At 43.5% G+C, this 21921-nt stretch overlaps 1 long non-coding RNA gene across 1 annotated transcript in view; it reads left to right on the plus strand.

Annotated features, from left to right (window-relative positions):
• Window positions 1–21921, plus strand: part of LOC140642113 (uncharacterized) — a 38810-nt gene that overhangs the window by 9429 nt on the left and 7460 nt on the right. Inside the window, exon 3 of the long non-coding RNA XR_012038668.1 lies at window positions 1016–2694. This is a non-coding gene — a long non-coding RNA (uncharacterized lncRNA). The remainder of the gene's footprint in view (window positions 1–1015; window positions 2695–21921) is intronic.

Genomic DNA, 21921 nt, shown 5'->3' on the forward strand with positions numbered 1-21921 from the left:
GGAACATCACAGAGAATAATGAGACTGAACCAAAGGAGCACAAGACTTGTGCACTGAGCCATACCAGGCTCTGGGAGGCCGTCCTGGGCTCGTGGGTTGGGAGCCTCATCTTGTGAAAATGTCCGCAGTTCCTGAAGCCACCCTCAATTTCAATGTCATTCCTGTCAAGTCATGGTGGCAGATCTTATAAATAGGAAAAAAAAAAAACCCTGTGACATCCATCCGCCCCCACAAATGACCCCGGACAGCAAATCAGTATTGGAGAAGCAGGACAGAGCGGGACGCAACACTTTCCTATTTCAAACGATGTCACAGAGACACAGGATAAAGCAGTGTTGTCCTCGGGATCCCACCTGGCTCTGTAAGTTAAGCATCCGGCTCCTGACCTCACCTCCGGTCCTGATCACGGGGTCGTGAGTTCTAACCCTGGGCTGGTCCATGGATGAGGCCTGACGCCTACTTAAACAAACCAGACCCACGAGGGTTGGTCCCAGCATAAGCTGAAGGAGCAGAACAGAGTGTCCAGAAGGAAACGTGCTCTGATACAACTGATTTTTTAAAATTAATTTAATTTAAACCAAATTAATTAACGCATAGTGTATTATACTTTCAGAGGAAGAATTCAGGGATTGACCAGTTGGAGATAACCGCAGGGCTCGTGAAATCACGTGCCCTCCTTCATGCCAGTCCCCTGTTATCCTCTCCCCCGTCCCCTCCCCTGCAGCAACACTCAGTTTGTTTCCTATAATTAAGAGTCTGTATTTCCTGCATCTGTGTTCATCTTATTTGTTTTTCCTTCCCTTCACAGATGTTCTGCTTTGCTTCTTTAATTCCACCTATGAATGACACCACAGGGTCATTCTGTTTTCCAAATGACCTATTTCACTTAGGATGATCCCTCTAGTTCTATGCATGACATTGCAAATGGCAAGATTTCCTTCTCTTTGATAGCTGAGTACCATTCCTCTATGACCATCATCTATCTCCCATCCTCTTTATCCCTCATCTGCCACAGGGCACCGAGGCTCCTCCCACAGTGTGGCAATGTGGACCCCGCTGCTGTGGACATTGGGGTGCAGTTGTCCCACGTCTCACTGCATCTGTATCTTCGGAGTGAGCTCCAGGCCGTACACCTGCTGGTCGCAGGGCGGCTCTATTTGCAACTTCCTGAGGAGCCTCCACACTGTTTCCAGGGTGCCTGCAGCAGCCCACGGTCCCGCCCACAGTGGAAGAGGGTTGAGTGAGTTTTACAGGACGTGGTAAAAGTCTGGTCCACATTTCATTTCGCATCCTTTGGGCTCTAATTCTTTCTCCTTAAGTATTTTTGGGGAAGCCGGGTGTTGGGCTCTTTTTCAGGCAGATGTTTCCGAAGATAACAGGCCACAGCTAGAGCCTGGAAGGTGGCAGAGGTGGGCCCAGAGACGGGCACGCTGCCTTCTGCACAGCCTCCTGTAGCGACTGAGCATCCCGCAGTGGGTGCCCGAGCCCAGGCACCGCCCAGGGGGCACGCATGCACAGTAGGCCTCCTTTGCCTGCACTAACAGGAGCCAGCCTGTGCTGGGGAGGCCTGAGGAAGACGTGGGGACACGTCTACGTGGATGAGCCACAGCCTCCTCAGAAACTACGCGGAGTCTTCAGGGGGATATTGGGCAGCGTTCATGATGACAGGAGCCTCAGTCTCTTCAGGACACACGGTGAGGCTTCAGGAAGATGTGAGCCAACATCCACCCTGACAAGAGACCCTGGGCCGCTTCCGGCCCTGCAGGGAGGCTTCAGGAAATTGTGGGCCCGCACCCACCCTGACAGTAGCCCCTGGGCTGCCTCAGGACCCGCAGGGAGGCTTCAGTAAGATGTGGGCCTGCATCCACGCTGACAGGAGACCCTGGGCCACCTGAGGACATGCCTGGAGGCTTCTGAAACATGTGGCGCTGTGTCCACTCTGGCAGGAGCTAACTGGCTCCTCAGGACATAAGATGAGGCTTCTGGAAGCTGGGGGCAGCATCCACAGTGACAGGAGCCCCAGCCATTCAGAACCTGCGGTGTCGCTTTGGGAGGATGTGGGGCCACGTCCACACAACAGACGCTGATGTCCTCAGGACACCCGGTGTAGTCTTCAGGAAATATGGGGATGTGTCCATGCAGACAGAAGACCCCAGCCTTGTCAGAGCCTGTGGTGAGGCCTAAGGAAGATGTGGATGCTGAATCCACACTGACAGGAGTCTCCAGACTCCTCAGGACACACTGTGAAGGATCGGGATGATTTGGGGCCACGTCAGTGCTGACAGGAGCTCCCAGGCTCCTCAAGTCTTATGGTGAGGCAGAGGAAAATGTGGGGCCATGTCCTCCTCAGGACCTGCACTTTGGCTTCGGGACACATGAGGCTGCGTCTAGGCTGACAGGAACCCACAGCCTTCTCAGGATACGCGGTGAGTTTTCTGGGGGACGTGGGTCCATGTCCAGGCTGACAAGAGCCTCCAGCATCCTGAGAACCTGCTGTGAGGCTTCCAGAGTATGTGAGGCATAATCCAGGTTGACAGGAGACCCGGGTCCTCAGGACCCGCTGACTATGACTCAGGAACACGTGGGGCCACGTCCCCACTCACAGGAGCCCGGCTTCCTCAGGACCCCCTGGAGGACTCTGGAGGCGCCGTTGGGGGCCACGTCCATGTCAGAAGGGACTCCTCAGAACCCTGGGTAAGTGAATGGGTAGAATGAATGGTAAGACAGGGGAGGGGAGGCAGTTGATGGTTAGTCTTAGGTTAGATGTTAGGGGTTAGTGATTATGCTTATGGTTACGGATTAAAGGTTAGGGTGAGGGATAAGGGTAAGGTTCAGTTGTTAGGAATTAGGATCGGGGTTTGGATTAGGGACAGGAGTTAGAGTTAGGGTTAGGGTTTAGACTTTAGGGATTAGGGCAGGAGGTTACGAGTTGGGGTTTGGGTTATGGTTAGAGTTAGGTTTAGGCTAGGTTTGCAGTTGGGGTTAGGGGTTAGGGTGTGAGTTAGGGTTAGGGGTTAGGTTTAGGGTTTAGAGTTAAAGTTAGGGCTAGGTTTAGGGTTAGGGCGAGGGTTAGTTTTAGGATAGGGGTTAGGGCTAGGGTTAGGGTTAGTGTTGATTAGGGGTTATGGTTAGGGTTAAATCAGGGTCAGGGCACGGTTTTGGAAAAGGGTAAGAGAGGGTTAGGCAGTGGGTTAGGGATTTCTTTTAGGGTAGGTTTAGGGTACACTTTGGGATATGAGATAGGATTAGTATTAGAGGGTTAGGGTTAGGGTACAGGTTAAGGTTAGGAATAGGATTTGAGTACATTAAGATAAGGTTAGGGTTAGAGGTTAGGGTTAGGGTTAGATTTAAGGTAAGGGTCAGGGTTAAGGGTTTAGAATAGGTTTAGGAGTTAGGGTGAGGGTTGGCAGGGAGGTTCAGTGAATGTGTTTCGGTCTTGGGGTTTGTGTTTGGTTTTTGATTAGTGATAGTCCTTGTTGAAGGGTTATGTTAACATTAGACTTAAGTGGAGGGTTATGCTTATGTCTGTGTATGGTTAGAGTTTGTGTCTTGGCATGTGCCTGCACTGGGACTCCTAGCATCTTGGGCAGTTTAGTTTTATGCACTCTATTTAGGTTTTGGGTTCAAAGATAGCCTGACTCCACCAAGTCAGTGGTCTCCCCATTGAATCAAAATCCATGCTTCTGCTGGGGTGAGAATAGGCATGGCAGGCTTCTCCTGAGCTGAGCTAAGGAGGGGATTTGTGGCTCTAAGGACTCTTTGTTTGGATTTTCAGTTGCCTTTCTGACTTTATCTCTTGTGTGCACATGTTTCCTCTATACTTCCATTTATTATTTTAAAGATTTATTTGAATTCCTCTTTACAAACACAGTATGATGTAGTTTCAGGTTTACACATAGTGATTCAACCCTTGAATCCAACGCCTGGTTCTGGTCAGAGGTGACCTCCACTATCCCCATCCCCTGATTCCCCATCCCCCCTCCTTCCTCTAGTATTTATTAGTTTATTCACTGTGGTTAAAATGTGTTTCTTGGTTTGCATCTCTCATCCCTCCCTTGGTCCCTTTGCCAGTTTGTTTGGTTTCTTAAAATTCACATGTGAATGCAATTGTATGGTATTTTGTATCTGTCTTTCTCTGACTGACTGAGTTCATTTAGCATAGGTCCCTTCCACTTCTCCCACGTCATTGTAAATGGCTTCCTTTCATCCCTTCTGATGACAGAGTGATGTCGCAGTGTGTATATTTACCACATCGTCTCTGCCCATTCATCTGTCGATGGACACCTGGGCTGTATACACAGTTTCGCTGTTGTTGATAACGCTGCTACCAACACTAGGCTGTGTGTTCCTCTTCAAATCTACTAAACTACTTTTGTATCCTCAGGGTAAATACCTAGCTGTGCAATTTTGGTATCGTAGGGTAGCTCTATTTTTAACTTCTTTTTTTTTAAGTTTTTTTGTTATAGTCACAGAGAGAGAGGCAGAGACACAGGCAGAGGGCGATGCAGGCTACATGTATCGGGAGTCCGATGTTGGATTCGATCCCGGGTCTCCAGGATCATGCCCTGGGCCAAAGGGAGGTGCCAAACGGCTGTGCCACCCAGGGATCCCCTATGTTTAACTTCTCGAGGACCCTCCAGACTGTTTTCCACAGTGGCTGCACCTTTATGTATTCATGAGAGACACAGAGAGGCAGAGGTATAGGCAGAGGGAAAATGAGGCTCCATGCGGGGAGCCTGATGTGGGACGTGCTCCCCCAGGACCCCGGGATCATGACCTGAGCCAAAGCACATGCCCAACCACTGAGGCACCCAGGTGCCTTGCTGATTCAATTTCTTTGCTAGTTATGGGTCTGTTCATATTTTCTATTTCTTCCTATTTCAGTTTTGCTCGTTTACACATTTCTAAGGATTTGTCCATTTCTTCCAGTTCTCCCAGTTTGTTAGCGTATAATCTTGCATAGTATTCCCTTATAATTGTCTTATTTTTCTGGTGTTGATTGAGATCTCTCTTCTCTCATTTGTGATTTTATTTATTTAGGTTTTCTCTTTTCTCGTTGATAAGGCTGGCTAGGGCTTGATCCATTTTATTAATTATTTTGAAGAACCAGCTCTTAGTTTCGCTATTCCATTCTACTGTTTTGTTGTTTCTGTATTGTTTATTTCTGCTCTCATCATTATTTCTTCCCTTCTTCTGTAGGCTTTAGGCTTTGTTTGCTATTCCTTTATCAGCTCCTTTAGGTGTAGGGTTAGGTTGTATTGGAGACTTCTTGTTTCTTGAGGTAGGCCTGTATTGCTATCTACTTCCCTCTTAGGACTGCCTTTGCTACATCCCAGAGGTTTGGAGAAACATGTTTTCATTTTCATTTGTTTTAAATTTCCTCTTTAATTTCCTGGTTGCTCCATTCATTCTCTAGTAGGATGTTCATAATCTCCACGTATTTTTGGTCTGTCCAAATTTGTTCTTACTGTCAACTTTGAGTTTCATAGCCTCATTGTCCAAAAATGTATATGGTGTGATACCAACCTTCTTGTACCTGTTGTACCTGTTGAGGGCTGATTTGTGGGCCGTGATATGATCTGTTCTGGAGAATGTCCCATGTGCACTTGAAAGGAATGTGTATTCTGCTTTAGGAATAAATGTTGAGACTATATCTGTTGAGTCCCTGTGGTCCAGTGTGTCAAGGCTGTTGTTCCCCTGTTGGTTTTCTGCATAGACGATCGGTCCATGACATAAGTGGGTGTTAAAATCCCCTATCATTGTATTATTATCAGTGTGTTCCTCTACATTTGTTGTTAATTGGTTACTATATTTTGGTACTCCCATGTTGGCAGCATAAATATTTAGTTGTTTGGTCTTTTTTTTAAATAAATTTTTTTATTTTTATTTATTTTTATTTACTTATGATAGGCACACAGTGAGAGAGAGAGAGAGAGAGAGAGAGGCAGAGACACAGACAGAGGGAGAGGGAGAAGCGGGCTCCATGCACTGAGAACCCGATGTGGGACTCGATCCCGGGTCTCCAGGATCGCGCCCTGGGCCAAAGGCAGGCACCAAACCTCTGCGCCACCCAGGAATCCCAAATTTATTTTTTATTGGTGTTCAATTGACCAACATACAGAATAACACCCAGTGCTCATCCCGTCAAGTGTCCCCCTCAGTGCCCGTCACCCATTCACCCCCACCCCCTGCCCTCCTCCCCTTCCAGCACCCCTAGTTCATTTCCCAGAGGTAGGAGACTTTATGATCTGTCTCCCTTTCTGATATCTCACACACGTTTCTTCTCCATTCCCTTATATTCCCTTTCACTATTATTTATATTCCTCAAATGAATGAGAACATACAGTTTGTCCTTCTCCGATTGACTTACTGCACTCAGCATACTACCCTCCAGTTCCATCCACTTTGAAGTAAATGGTGGGTATTTGTCGTTTCTAATGGCTGAGTAATATTCCATTGTATACATAAACCACATCTTCTTTATCCATTCATCTTTCGATGGACACCATGGATCCGTCCGCAGTTTGGCTATTGTGGACATTCTGCTATAAACATCGGGGTGCAGGTGTCCCCGCGTTTCATTGCATCTGAATATTTGGGATAAATCCCCAACACTGCAATTGCTGGGTCGTCGGGCAGGTCTATTTTTAACTCTTTGAGGAACCTCCACACAGTTTTCCAGAGTGGTTGCACCAGTTCACATTCCCACTAACAGTGTAAGAGAGTTCCCTTTTCTCCACATCCTCTCCAACATTTGCGGTTTCCTGCCTTGTTAATTTTCTCCATTCTCACTGGTGTGAGGTGGTATCTCATTGTGGTTTTTATTTGTATTTCCCTAATGGCAAGTGATGCAGAGCATTTTTTCATGTGCATTTTGGCCATGTCAATGTCTTCCTCTGTGAGGTTTCTCTTCATGTCTTTTGCCCATTTCATCATTGGATTGTATGTCTCTTTGGTGTTGATTTTAAGAAGTTCTTTATCGATCTTGGAAACTAGCCCTTTATCTGATACGCCTTTTGCATATATCTTCTCCCATGCTGAAGGTTGTTTTTAGTTTTGGTGACTGTATCCTTTGCTGTGCAAAAGTTTCTTATCTTGATGAAGTCACAATAGTTCATTTTTGCTTTTGTTTCTTTTGCCTTCATGGATGTACCTTGCATAAACTTGCTGTGGCCAATTTCAAACCGGGTGTTGCCTGTGTTCTCCTCTAGGATTTTGATGGACTCTTGTCTCACATTTAGATGTTTCATCCATTTTGAGTTTATCTTTGTTTATGGTGAAAGAGAGTGGTCTAGTTTCATTCTTCTGAAGGTGGAAGTCCAATTTTCCCAGCACCATCTATTGAAGAGACTGTCTTTATTCCAATGGATAGTCTTTCCTCCTTTATCGAATATTAGTTGACCATAAAGTTCAAGGTCCACTTCTGGGTTCTGTATTCTGTTCCATTGGTCTATGTGTGTTTTTGTGCCAGTACCACACTGTCTTGATGACCACAGCTTTGTAGTACATCCTGAAATCTGGCATTGTGATGCCCCCAGATATCATTTTCTTTTTTAAAATCCCACTGACTGGGCAGCCCCAGTGGCGCAGCAGTTTAGTGCTGCCTGCAGCCCAGGGCGTGATCCTGGAGACCTGGGATCGAGTCCCACATCAGGCTCCTGCATGGAGCCTGCTTCTCCCTCCTCCTGTGTCTCTGCCTCTCTCTCTCTATGTCTATCATAAATAAATAAATCTTAAAAAAAATAAAATCCCACTGACTATTCGGGGTCTTTTCTGATTCTACAGAAATCTTAAAATAATTTGTTCTAACTCTCTGAAGAAAGTCCATGGTATTTTGATAGAGATTGCATTAAACGTGTACATTGCCTGGGTAACATTGATATTTTCACAATATTAATTCTGCCAATCCATGAGCATGGAATATTTTTCCATCTCGTTGTGTCTTCCTCAATTTCTTTCAGAAGTTTTCTATAGTTTTTAGTGTATAGATCATTTACCTCCTTGGTTAGGTATATTCCTAGGTATCTTATGGTTTCGGTGCAATTGTAAATGAGATTGACCCTTAATTTCTCTTTCTTCAGTCTCATTGTTAGTGTATAGAAATGCCATTGAGGGATCCCTGGGTGGCGCAGCGGTTTGGCACCTGCCTTTGGCCCAGGGCGCGATCCTGGAGACCCGGGATCGAATCCCACATCGGGCTCCTGGTGCATGGAGCCTGCTTCTCCCTCGGCCTGTGTCTCTGTCTCTCTCTCTCACTCTCTCTCTGTGACTATCATAAATAAATAAAAATTGAAAAAAAATACTTTAAAAAAAAAAAAAGAAATGCCATTGATTTCTGGGCAGTGATTTTTGTATCCTGCAACACTACCAAATTGCTATGAGTTATAGCAATCTTGCGGGGGAGGGCTTCGGGTTTTCTAGGTAGAGTATCATGTCATCGGCGAAGAGGGAGAGTTTGACTTCTTTGCCAATTTGAATGCCTTTAATGTCTTTTTGTTGTCTGATTGCTGAGGCTAGGACTTCTAATACTACGTTGAATTGCAGTGGTGAGAGTCGACATCCCTGTCTTGTTCCTGATCTTAGGGGAAAGGCTCCCAGTGCTGCCCCATTGAGAATGATATTTGTAGTCGGCTTTTCATAGATGGCTTTTAAGATGTCGAGGATTGTTCCCTCTACCCTACGCTCTGAAGTGTTTTGATCAGGAATGGATGCTCTATTTTGTCACATGTTTTCTCTGCATCTAATGAGATGATCATATGGTTCTTGGTTTTTCTCTTGCTGATATGATGAATCACATTGATTGTTTTACAAGTGTTGAACCAGCCTTGTGTCCCGGGGATAAATCCTACTAGGTCATGGTGAATAATTTTCTTAATGTATTGTTGGATCCTATTGGCTAGGATCTTGTCGAGAATTTTTGCATCCATGTTCATCAGGGCTATTGGTCTGTAATTCTCCTTTTTGGTGAGGTCTTTGTCTGGTTTTGGAATTAAGGTGATGCTGGCTTCATAGAACGAATTTGGAAGGACTCCATCTCTTTCTATCTTTCCAAACAGCTTTAGTAGGATAGGTATAGTTTCTTCTTTAAACATTTGATAGAATACCCCTGGGAAGCCATCTGGCCCTGGACTTTTGTGTCTTGGGAGGTTTTTGATGACTGCTTCAATTTCCTTCCTGGGTATTGGCCTGTTTAGGTTTTCTATTTCTTCCTGTTCCAGTTTTGGTTGTTTGGGGCTTTCCAGGAATGCGTCCATTTCTTCTAGATTGCCTAATTTATTGGCGTATGGCTGTTCATAATATGTTTTTAAAATCGATTGTATTTCCTTGGTGTTGGTAGTGATCTCTCCTTTCTCATTCATGATTTTATTAATTTGAGTCTTCTCTCTATTCTTTTTAATAAGACTGGCTAATGGTTTATGTATGTTATTAATTCTTTCAAAGTACCAACTCCTGGTTTTGTTGATCTGTTCCACATTTCTTCTGGTCTCGATTTCCTTGAGGTCTGCTCAAATTTTCATTAACTCTCTTATTCTGTTGGGTGTAGGATCTAGCTGCTGTTTTTTTCTCTAGCTCCTTTATGAGTAAGGTTAGCTTTTGTATTTGAGTTCTTTCCAGTTTTTGAATGCATGCTTGTTTTGTGATGTATTTCCTCCTTAGGACTGCTCTTGCTGCATGCCAAAGATTTTGAACATTTGTGTCTTCATTCTCATTAGTTTCCATGAATCTTTTTAATTCTTCCTCAATTTCCTGGTTGACCCTTTCATCTTTAAGCAGGATGGTCCTTAACCTCCAGTGTGTGAAGTCCTTCCACACTTCTTGTTGTGATTTAGTTCTAATTTTAAGGCATTATGGTCCGAGAATATGCAGGGGACGATCTGAATCTTTGGTATCGTTTCAGATGCGATTTGTGACCCAGTATGTGGTCTATTCTGGAGAAAGTTCCATGTGCACTTGAGAAGAATGTTTATTCAATTCAGTTTGGATGTAAAGTTCTGTAGATATCTGTGAAATCTATTTGCTCCAGTGTATCATTTAAAGATCTCGTTTCTTTGGAGATGTTGTGCTTAGAAGACCTATCGAGGGTAGAAAGACCTAGATTGAAGTCACCAAGTATAAGATAATAATTATCTAAATATTTCTTCATTTTCGTTATTATTTGGTTTAAATATTTGGCAGCTCCCACATTCAGGGCGTATATATTGAGGATTGGTAGGTCCTCTTGTTGGATAGATCCTTAAGTATGATTTAGTGTCCATCTTGATCTCTCACTACAGTCTTCGGGGTAAATTTTAGTTTACCTGATATAAGGATGGCTAACCCTGCTCTCTTTTGAGGACCATTTGAATGGTAAATGGTTCTCCAACACATTATTTTCAGATTGTAGGTGTCCTTCTGTCTAATATGAGTCTCTTGTAGACAGAAAATAGTTGGGTCCTACTTTTTTATCCAGTCTGAAACCCTGCGCCTTTGAAGGGGTCATTAAGCCCATTCACGTTCAGAGTTACTATCGACAGATATGAGTTTAGTGTCATCATGATATCTTTTCAGGTCTTGTTTTTGTGGATTGTTCCACTGAGCTTCTTCTTAAAGGAGAATTTTAAGAGTCCCCCTTAAAATTTCTTGCAGAGCTGGTTTGGAGGTCACATATTCTTTCAGTTCCTGCCTGTCTTGGAAGCTCTTTATCTCTCCTTCCATTTTGAATAAGAGCCTTGCTGGATAAAGTATTCTTGGTTGCATGTTCTTCTCATGGAGGACCCTGAATATATCCTGCCAGCCCTTTCTGGCCTGCCAGGTCGCTTTGGAGACATCTCCTGATATCCTAATGCTCCTCCCCATAAAGTTCAGGATTTTCTTGTCTCTTGCTGCTTTAAGGATCTTCTCTTTATCCTTGGATTTTGCAAGCTTCACTATTAAATGTCGAGGTGTTGGACAGTTTTTATTGATTTTAGGGGGGGATCTCTCTATTTCCTGGATCTGAATGCCTGTTTCCCTTCCCAGATTAGGAAAGTTTTCAGGTATGATTTGTTCAAATACACATTCCAGCCCGCTGTCCCTTTCAGCGCCCTCAGGAAACCCATTTACACATAGGTTTTTCTTCCTCAGGGTGTCGTTTATTTCCCTTAATCTGTCTTCCTGGTCTTTTAATTGTCTGTCTCTTTTTTCCTCAGTTTCTCTCTTTGCCATCAACTTGTCTTCTATGTCACTCACTCGTTCTTCCACCTCCTTATCCCTCGTCATTAGGACTTCTAGTTTGGATTGCATCTAATTCAATTGATTTTTAATTTCGGCCTGATTGGATCAAAATTCTGCAGTCATGAAGTCTCTTGAGTCCTTTATGCTTTTTCCTAGAGCCACCAGTAGCTGTATAATAGTGCTTCTGAATTGGTTTTCTGACATTGAATTGTAATCCTGATTTGTAACTCTGTGGGAGAGAGGACTGTTTCTTTCTTTTGAGGTGAGCATTTCCTTCTAGTCATTTTGCTCAGTGCACAGTGGCCAAAAACAAGTTGTATTGGGCTTAAGAAAAAAAGAGAGGAGAGAAAGAAGGAAAGAGAAGAGAAAAACAAAAAAGTAAAAAGGAAGAAAAAAAGCAAAAAAAGAATAAAAGGAGAAATTATAGAAAGAAAAGGGGAGAAAAAGGGTGGGGGAAGCAATCAGAAATAAAAAAAAACGTGGGGGAGTATCTTCTGATTCTGTATACTTTAAGTCCCTTGACTTCCCCTGGAAGTTGTACGTCTAGCTGGTCTTCTGGGGGAGGGGCCTGTTGTGCTGATTTTCAGGTGTTAGCCCTTGGGGGAGCTCCTCTCCCCCTGCCTGGTGAAGCGCTCAGTGGAGGTTGTTTACCCCGTGAAGCCCAAGGAGGAACGACCCCAGTGGCAGTGGCCAGGTCTGAAAACCAGTATTCAGCCCTGCAGTAACTCCGGAGATATCCATCTGCAGGGCCTGGAGGCTCCGGGGTGGGGCTGCTGGTCTGCTGAGCTCTTGGCAGGAGCGTCCTTGCTGTCCTGGGCCCTCCGGGCCTCTGCCTGTACCGGGGGAGGCCGAATCCTGGGCTGTGTCTCGGCGCCCTATGCTCTGGGGCCAGCGCTGTTGGATTCTCGCTCCCCGCCGTGCAGCCACCTCTCCACAGAGCCGCCGCCCTAGCCCCTCTGAGCTGCTCCAGGAGCCGCGCAGCCCCCTCCACACGGAGCCTCTTCCTTTGCCCTAGGTGCTGCCACCTAGCTCCTCCCAGGGACCCACAGCCCCCTCCGCACAGAGCTGCCACCCGAGCCCCTCAGAGCTGGTCCTGGGTCAATGCATGTGCCCTGCAGCCCTTAGGGAGCTCGGTGCACTCTCCAAGGAGTGCAGGTGTCTGTTAGTGTTCCATGGACCTCAAGGGTTCCCCACCCTCCTGGGGTCCTGCTCTGAATTGTTGCGAGCGCCATTCCACCCTGGAAGATTGGTGCAGCTCCTAATTCTCTGGGACAGAGCTCTCCTGACCGGGGGACACTTGCCCTGGCCTTAGCCTGGCTCCTCGGTGGCCTCTCCCCCTTAGATGCCTTTTGTTTATTTCTTTTTCCCATCTTCCTACCTTCATAGAAGCACAAACTTTTCTCACTGTAGCATTCCAGCTGGTATATGTTTAAATCTCAGGTCAAATTCCTAGATTTTCAGGATGATTTGAAGGTTATTTAGGTAATTTGGTGGGGACAGGTTACTTGGGGACCCTTCTCTTCCGCCATCTTGCCCCTCCTCCTGTATGTTACCTTTTAGCTTTGGTTGTTTCTTTCACTTTGCAGAAGCTTTTCAATTTGATGAAGTCCCAATAGTATTTTTGCTTTTGTTTCCCTCACCTCAGAGGCATATCTAGAAAGAAGATCCAATGGCCAATGTCAACGATGTTGCTGCCTATCTTTTCTTCTTTGTATGGTTTCAGGTCTCACATTTAGGTCTTTCATCCATTTTGAATTTATTTTTTATATAGATGGTGTAAGAAAGTGGTCCAGTTTCATTCTTCTGCATTTGGCTGCCTGGTTTTCCCAACACCATTTGTTCTTATCCTGGGGTCAGGTTTACGGTCTCTTGAAGAGACTGTCTTTGTGCCATTGGATATTCCTTCCTGCCTTGTTGTCCATTAATGGATCATAGAGTTACATGTTTTTATCTTTTTTTGGCTTTCCATTCTGTTCTATCGATCTAAGCATCTCCTGTTGGGAGATCCCTTATTGCTGATTCAATTTCTCTGCTGGTTATCTGTCTGTTCAAGTTTCTTGTTTCTTCCTTTTTCATTTTTTCTATGTTATATATTTCTAGGAATTGATCTATTTCTTCCAGGTTCTCGGTTGTTGGCATATAATTTTTCATCATATTCTCTTATCGTTTCTATTTCTCTAGTGTTGGTTGTTATTTCTCTTTTCTCATTTGTGATTTTATTTGGGTCCTTTCTCATCTTTTTGTCTTTATGTCTTTTTGTCTTTTTTAAAGATTTTATTTATGTATTCATGAGAGACACAGAGAGGCAGAGGTATAGGCAGAGGGAAAATGAGGCTCCATGCGGGGAGCCTGATGTGTGACTTGATTCCCCAGGACCCTGGGATCATGACCTGAGCCAAAGCAGATGCTCAACCATTGAGGCACCCAGGTGCCTTGCTGATTCAATTCCTTTGCTAGTTATGGATCTGTTTATATTTTCTATTTCTTCCTATTTCAGTTTTGCACATGTGCTCATTTGCACATTTCTAGGGATTTGTCCATTTCTTCCAGTTCTCCCAGTTTGTTAGCGTATAATCTTGCATAGTATTCGCTTATAATTGTCTTATTTTTCTGGTGTTGATTGTGATCTCTCTTCTCTCACTTGTGATTTTATTTATTTAGGTTTTCTCTTTTCTCGTTGATAAGGCTGGCTAGGGCTTGATCCATTTTATTAATTATTTTGAAGAACCAGCTCTTAGTTTCACTATTCCATTCTACTGTTTTGTTGTTTCTGTATTGTTTATCTCTGCTCTCATCTTTATTTTTTCCCTTCTTTTGTAGGCTTTAGGCTTTTTTTGCTATTCCTTTACCAGCTCCTTTAGGTGTAGGGTTAGGTTGTGTATTGGAGACTTCTTGTTTCTTGAGGTAGGCCTGTATTGCTATCTACTTCCCTCTTAGGACTGCCTTTGCTACATCCCAGAGGTTTGGAGAAACATGTTTTCATTTTCACTTGTTTTAAATTTCCTCTTTAATTTCCTGGTTGCTCCATTCATTCTCTAGTAGGATGTTCATAATCTCCACGTATTTTTGGTCTGTCCAAATTTGTTCTTACTGTCGACTTCGAGTTTCATAGCCTCATTGTCCAAAAATGTATATGATGTGATACCAACCTTCTTGTACCTGTTGTACCTGTTGAGGGCTGATTTGTGGGCCGTGATATGATCTGTTCTGGAGAATGTCCCATGTGCACTTGAAAGGAATGTGTATTCTGCTTTAGGAATAAATGTTGAGACTATATCTGTTGAGTCCCTGTGGTCCAGTGTGTCAAGGCTGTTGTTCCCCTGTTGATTTTCTGCATAGACGATCGGTCCATTGCCATATGTGGGTGTTAAAATCCCCTGTCATTGTATTATTATCAGTGAGTTCCTGTACGTTTGTTGTTAATTGGTTTCTATATTTCGGTACTCCCATGTTGGCAGCATAAATATTTAGTTGTTTGGACTTTTTTTTTTTAATTATTTTTTATTGGTGTTCAATTTACCAACAAGCAGAGTAACACCCATGCTCATCTAGGCAAGTGCCCCCCTCAATGCCCATCACCCATTCACCCGTACCCCCTGCCCTCCTCCCTTTCCAGCATCCCTTGTTTCTTTCTCAGAGTTAGGAGTCTTTATGTTCTGTCTCCCTTTCTGATATTTCCCACACATTTCTTCTCCATTCCCTTATATTCCCTTTCACTATTATTTATATTAACCAATTGAATGAGAACATATGTTTGTCCTTCTCCGATTGACTTACTTCTCTCAGCATAATACCCTCCAGTTCCATCCACGTTGAAGCAAATGGTGGGTATTTGTCGTTTCTAATGGCTCAGTAATATTCCATTGTATACATAAACCACATGTTCCTTATCCATTCATCTTTCAAAGGACTCCAAGCCTCCTTCCACATTTTGGCTATTGTGGACATTTCTGCTATAAACATCGGGGTGCAGGTGTCCCCGCGTTTCATTGCATCTGAATCTTTGAGGTAAATCCCCAACAGTGCAATTGCTGGGTCGTAGGGCAGGTCTATTTTTAACTCTTTGAGGAACCTCCACAGAGTTTTCCAGAGTGGTTGCACCAGTTCCCATTCCAACCAAAAGATTAAGAGTCTTCCCTTTTCTGCGCATCCTCTCCAACATTTGTTTTTTCTTGCCTTAATTATCCCCATTCAGTGGTGTGAGGTGGTTCTCATTGTGGTTTTGATATGTATTTCCCTAATGGCAAGTGATGCAGAGCACTTTTTCATGTTCATGTTGGCCATGGCAATGTCTTCCTCTGTGATATTTCTCTTCATGTCTTTTGCCCATTTCATGATTGGATTCTTTGTCTCTTTGTTGTTGATTTTAAGAAGTTCTTTATCGATCTTTGAAACTAGCCCTTTATCTGATTCGTCATTTGCAAATATCTTCTCCATTCTTTAGGTTGTCTTTTAGTTCTGTTGACTGTATCCTTTGCTATGCAAAAGCTTCTTATCTTGATGAAATCACAATAGTTCATTTTTGCTTTTGTTTCTTTTGCCTTTGTGGATGTATCTCCAAGAAGTTACTGTGGCCAAGTTCAAAAAACATGTTGCCTGTGTTCTCCTCTAGGATTTTGATGGACTCTTGTCTCACATTTAGATCTTTCATCCATTTTGCGATTATCTTTGTGTATGCTGAAATAGAGTGGTCTAGTTTCATTCTTCTGCATGTGTATATCCATTTTCCCAGCACCATTTATTGAAGAGACTGTCTTTCTTCCAATCGATAGTCTTTCCACCTTTATTGAATATTAGTTGACCATAAAGTTCAGGTTCCACTTCTGGGTTCTCTCTTCTGTTCCATTGATCTATGAGTCTGTTTTTGTGCCAGTACCACACTGTCTTGAACCACAGCTTTGTCGTACACCCCGAAATCTGGCATTGTGAAGCCCCAGATATGGCTGTCTTTTTTAAAATTCGCCTCGCTATTCAGGGTCTTTTCTGATTCCACACAATCTTTTTTTATTATGATAGTCACACACACACACACACAGAGAGGCAGAGACACAGTCAGAGGGAGAAGCAGGCTCCATGCACCAGGAGCCTGACATGGGATTCTATCCCAGGTCTCCATGATCGTGCCCTGGGCCAAAAGCAGGTGCCAAATGGCTGCGCCACCCAGGGATCCTGATTACACACAAATATTAAAATAATTAGTTCAAACTCTCTGAAGAAAGTCCATGGTATTTTGATAGGGTTTGCATTAAAGGTGAACATTGCCTTGGTAAAATTGACATTTTCACAATGTTAATTCTGCCAATCCATGAGAATGGAATATTTTTCCATCTCTTTGTGTCTTCCTCAATTTCTTTCAGAAGTGTTCTACAGTTTTTAGGGTATAGATCCTTTAACTCCATCGTTAGGTTTATTCCTAGGTATCTTATGCTTTTGGGTGCAATTTTAAATGAGATTGACTCCTTAATTTCTCTTTCTTCAGTCTCATTGTTAGTGTATAGAAATGCCATTGATTTCCAGGCATTGATTTTGTATCCTTGAATGCTACTAAATTGCTGTATGAGTTCTAGCAACCTTGGGGTGGAGGCTTTTGGGTTTTCTATGTAGAATATCATGTCATCGGTGAAGAGGGAGAGTTTAACTTCTTCTTTGCCAATTTGAATGCCTTTATTTCTTTTTGTTGTCTGATTGCTGAGACAGGACTTCCAGTACTATGTTGAATAGCCGTGGTGAGAGTGGACATCCGTGTATTGTTCCAGATCTTAGGGGAAAGGCTCCCAGTGCTGCCCCATTGAGAATGATATTTGTAGTCGGCTTTTCATAGATGGCTTTTAAGATGTCGAGGAATGTTCCCTCTATCCCTATGCTCTGAAGTGTTTTGACCAGGAATGGATGCTCTATTTTGTCAAATGCTTTCTCTGTATCTAATGAGATGATCACATGGTTCTTGGTTTTTCTCTTGCTGATATGATGAATCACATTGATTGTTTTACGAGTGTTGAACCAGCCTTGTGTCCCGGGGATAAATCCTACTAGGTCATGGTGAATAATTTTCTTAATGTACTGTTGGATCCTATTGGCTAGTATCTTGTTGAGAATTTTTGCTCCATGTTCATCAGGGCTATTGATCTATAATTCTTTTTGGTGGGGTCTTTGTCTGTTTTTGTAATTAAGATGATGCTGGCTTCATAGAACGAATTTGGAAGGACTCCATCTCTTTCTATCTTTCCAAACAGCTTTAGTAGGATAGGTATGGTTTCTTCTTTAAACGTTTGATAGAATTCCCCTGGGAAGCCATCTGGCCCTGGACTTTTGTGTCTTGGGACGTTTTGGATGACTGCTTCAATTTCCTCCCTGGTTATTGGCCTGTTCAGGTTTTCTATTTCTTCCTGTTCCAGTTGGTAGTTTGTGTCTTTCCAGGAATGCGTCCATTTCTTCTAGATTGCCTAATTTATTGGCGTATGGCTGTTCATAATGTTTTTAAAATCGATTGTATTTCCTTGGTGTTGGTAGTGACCTCTCCTTTCTCATTCATGATTTTATTAATTTGAGTCTTCTCTCTCTTCTTTTTAATAAGGTTGGCTAATGGTTTATCTATCTTCTTAATTCGTTCAAAGAACCAACTACTCATTCCGTTGATCTGTTCCACAGTTCTTCTGGTCTCGATTTCCTTGAGTTCTGCTCGAATTTTAATTAACTCTCTTCTTCTGTTGGGTGTAGGATCTATCTGCTTTTTCTTCCTCTAGCCCTTTTATGTATAAGGTTAGCTTTTGTATTTGAGTAGTTTCCTGTTTCTGAATGGATTCTTGTATTGTGATGTATTTCCCCCTTAGGACTGCTTTTGCTGCATCCCAAAAATTTTGAACGGTTGTATGTTCATTCTCATTAGTTTCCATGTATCTTTTTAATTCTTCCTTCATTTCCTGGTTGAACCTTTTGTCTTTTAGCAGGATGATCCTTCACCTCCACATGTTTGAGGTCCTTCCAAACTTCTTGTTGTGATTTAGTTCTAATTTCAATGCATTATGGTCTGAGAATATGCAGGGGATGATCCCAATCCCTTGGTATTGGTTCAGACCCTATTTGTGACCCAGTATGTGGTCTATTCTGGAGAAAGTTCCATGTGCACTTGAGAAGAATGTGTATTCAGTTGAGTCTGGATGTAAAGTTCTGTAGATTTCTATGAAATCCATCTGCTCCAGTGTATCATTTAAAGCTCTTCTTTCTTTGGAAATGTTGTCCTTAGAGACCTATCGAGGGTAGAAAGAGCTAGATTGAAGTCACCAAGTATAAGTGTATTATTATCTAAGTATTTCTTCACTTTGGTTATTACTTGGTTTAAATATTTGGCAGCTCCCACATTCTGGGCATATATTGAGGATTGTAAAGTCCTCTTGTTGGATAGATCCCTTAAGTATGATTTAGTGTCCGTCTCCATCTCTCTCTACAGTCTTCTGGGTAAATTTTAGTTTATCTGATATAAGGATGGCTACCCTGGCTCTCTTTTGAGGACCCTTTGAATGGTAAATTTTTCTCCAACATTTCATTTTCAGGTTGTAGGTGTCCTTCTGTCTAATATAAGTCTCTTGTAGACAGCAAATAGATGGGTCCTGCTTTTTTATCCAGTCTGAAACCCTTCGCCTTTTGATGGGGTCATTAAGCCTGTTCACGTTCAGAGTTACTATCGACAGATATGAGTTTAGTGTCATCATGATATCTTTTCAGCTCTTGTTTTGTGGATTGTTCCACTGAACTTCTTCTTAAAGGGGAATTTTAAGAGTCCCCCATAAAATTTCTTGCAGAGCTGGCTTGGAGGTCACATATTCTTTCAGTTCCTGCCTGTCTTGGAAGCTCTTTATCTCTCCTTCCATTTTGAATGAGAGCCTTGCTGGATAAAGTATTCTCGGTTGCATGTTCTTCTCATGGAGGACCCTGAATATATCCTGCCAGCCCTTTCTGGGCTGCCAGGTCACTGTGGAGAGGTCTGCTGTTACCCTAATGCTCCTCCCCATAAAGGTCAGGATTTTCTTGTCTCTTGCTGCTTTAAGGATCTTCTCTTTATCTTTGGAATTTGCAAGCTTCACTATTAAATGTCGAGGTGTTGGACAGTTTTCATTGATTTTAGGGGGGATCTCTCTATTTCCTGGATCTGAATGCCTGTTTGCCTTCCCAGATTAGGAATGTTTTCAGCTAGGATTTGTTCAAATACATATTCTGGCCCTCTGTCCATTTTGGCACCCTCGGGAACCCCAATTACACGTAGGTTTTTCTTCCTCAGGCTGTCGTTTATTTCCCTTAATCTGTCTTCCTTGTCTTTTAATTGTCTGTCTCTTTTTTCCTCAGTTTCCTTCTTTGCCATCAACTTGTGTTCTATGTCACTCACTCGTTCTTCCAACTCGTTATCCCTCGTCGTTAGGACTTCCAGTTTGGATTGCATCTCATTGAATTGATTTTTAATTTCGGCCTGATTGGATCTAAATTCTGCAGTCATGAAGTCTCTTGAGTCCTTTATGCTTTTTTCTAGAGCCACCAGTAGCTGTATAGTAGTGCTTCTGAATTTGCTTTCTGACATTGAATTGTAATCCAGATTTTGTAACTGTGTGGGAGAGACGACTGTTTCTGATTCTTTATTTTGAGGTGAGGTTTTCCTTCTAGTCATTTTGCTGAGTGCAGAGTGGCCAAAAACAAATTGAATTGGGAAAAGGACAAAAAGAGAGGAGAGAAAGAAGGAAAGAAAAGAGAAAAAGGAAAAAGAATAAAGGAAGAAAGAAGGAAAAAAGAGAATAAAAAGAGAAAGAAAAGAAAGAAAGTGGAGAAAGAGGGTGGGGGAAGCAATCAGAAATAAAAAAAAAACATGGGGGAGTATCTTCTGATTCTGTATACTTTAAGTCCCTTGACCTCCCTTGGACTTGTCCGTCTAGCTGGTGTTCTGGGGGAGGGGCCTGTTGTGCTGATTTTCAGGTGTTAGCACGTGGAGGAGCTGCTCTGTCCCCTGCCTGGTGCAGGGCTCAGTGCAGTTAGTTTACCCCGTGAGGCCCCAGGAGGAACAACGCCAGTGGCAGCGGTCAGCTCTGGAAACCTCTATTCAGCCCCCGCAGTAACTCAGGAGCAGTCCATCTGCAGGGCCTGGAGGCTCTTGGGCAGGGCCGCTGATCTGCTCAGCTCTGAGCAGGAGCGTCCTTGCTATCCTGGGCCCTCCGTGCCTCTGCCTGTCCCAGCAGAGGCCAAATCCTGGGCTGTGTCCTGGCGCCCTGTGCTCCGGGGCCTGCGCTGTTGGATTCTCGCTCCTGGCCATACAGCTGCCTCACTGCACAGCCACCGCCCGAGCCCCTCTGATTTCCTCCTGGAGCCACGCAGCCCCCTCCACACGGCGCTTCTTCCTTTGCAGGAGGCGCCACCGCCAAGGTGCTTCCGGGGCCGCTCAAACCCCTACACGCAGAGCCACCGCCGGAGCCCCTCAGTGCTACTCCCTGGTCAATGCATGTGCCCTGCAGCCATTAGGGAGCTCGGTGCACTCTCCTGGAGTGCAGGTCTCTGTTAGTGTCCCAGGGAGCTCTACAGCATCCCCGCCCTCCTGGGGTTCTTCTCTGACTCCTTGAAGGTGCCATTCCACCCTGAAAGATTGGTGCAGCTCCTCCTTCTCCCAGGACAGAGCTCTTCTGTCCTGTGGACACTCACCCCGGCCTTAGCCGGGCTCCTCTCAGGGCCCTTCACACTTGGATGCCTTTGTTTCTTTATTTCTTTTTCCCGTCTTCCTACCTTGATAGAATCACGAACTTTTGTCACTGTAGCATTCGATCTGGGCTCTGTTTAAATCTCAGGCCAAATTCGTAGATTTTCAGGATGATTTGAAGGTTATCTAGGTAATTTGGTGTGGACAGGTGATTTGGGGACTCTACACTTCCGCCATCTTGCCCCTCCTCCTGTATGTTGCCTTTTAGCTTTGTTTGTTTCCTTCACTTTGCAGAAGCTTTTCAATTTGATGAAGTCCCAATAGTATTTTTGCTTTGTTTCCCTCACCTCAGAGGAATATCTAGAAAGAAGATCCAATGGCCAGTGTCAAAGACGTTGCTGCCTATCTTTTCTTCTTTGTATGATTTCAGGTCTCACATTTAGGTCTTTCATCCATTTTGAATTTATTTTTTATATAGATGGTGTAAGAAAGTGGTCCAGTTTCATTCTTCTGCATGTGGCTGCCTGGTTTTCCCAACACCATTTGTTCTTATCCTGGGGTCAGGTTTAGGGTTTCTTGAAGAGACTGTCTTTGTGCCTTTGTATATTCCTTCCTGCCTCGTTGTCGATTAATGGATCATAGAGTTACAGGTTTCTATCTTGTTTCGGCTTTCCATTCTGTTCTATTGATCTAAGTGTCTCCTGTTGGGAGATTTTTGATTGCTAATTCAATTTCTCTGCTGGTTATATGTCAGTTCAAGTTTCTTATTTCTTCCTTTTTCATTTTTGCTATGTTATATATTTCCAGGAATTGATCTATTTCTTCCAGATTTTGGGTTGCTGGCATATAATTTTTCTTAATGTTCTCTTATAATCGTTTGTTTTTCTGTAGTGTTGGTTGATATTTCTCTTTTCTCATTTGTGATTTTATTTGGGTCCTTTCTCATCTTTTTATCTTTTTTCTTTTTTAAAGATTTTATTTATCTATTCATGAGAAACACAGAGAGGCAGAGGTATAGGTAGAGGGAAAATGAGGCTCCATGCAGGGAGCCTGATGTG

The sequence above is a fragment of the Canis lupus genome, chromosome 11 (genome assembly GCF_048164855.1).
Source record: "Canis lupus baileyi chromosome 11, mCanLup2.hap1, whole genome shotgun sequence".
Classification (NCBI taxonomy): Eukaryota; Metazoa; Chordata; class Mammalia; order Carnivora; family Canidae; genus Canis; species Canis lupus.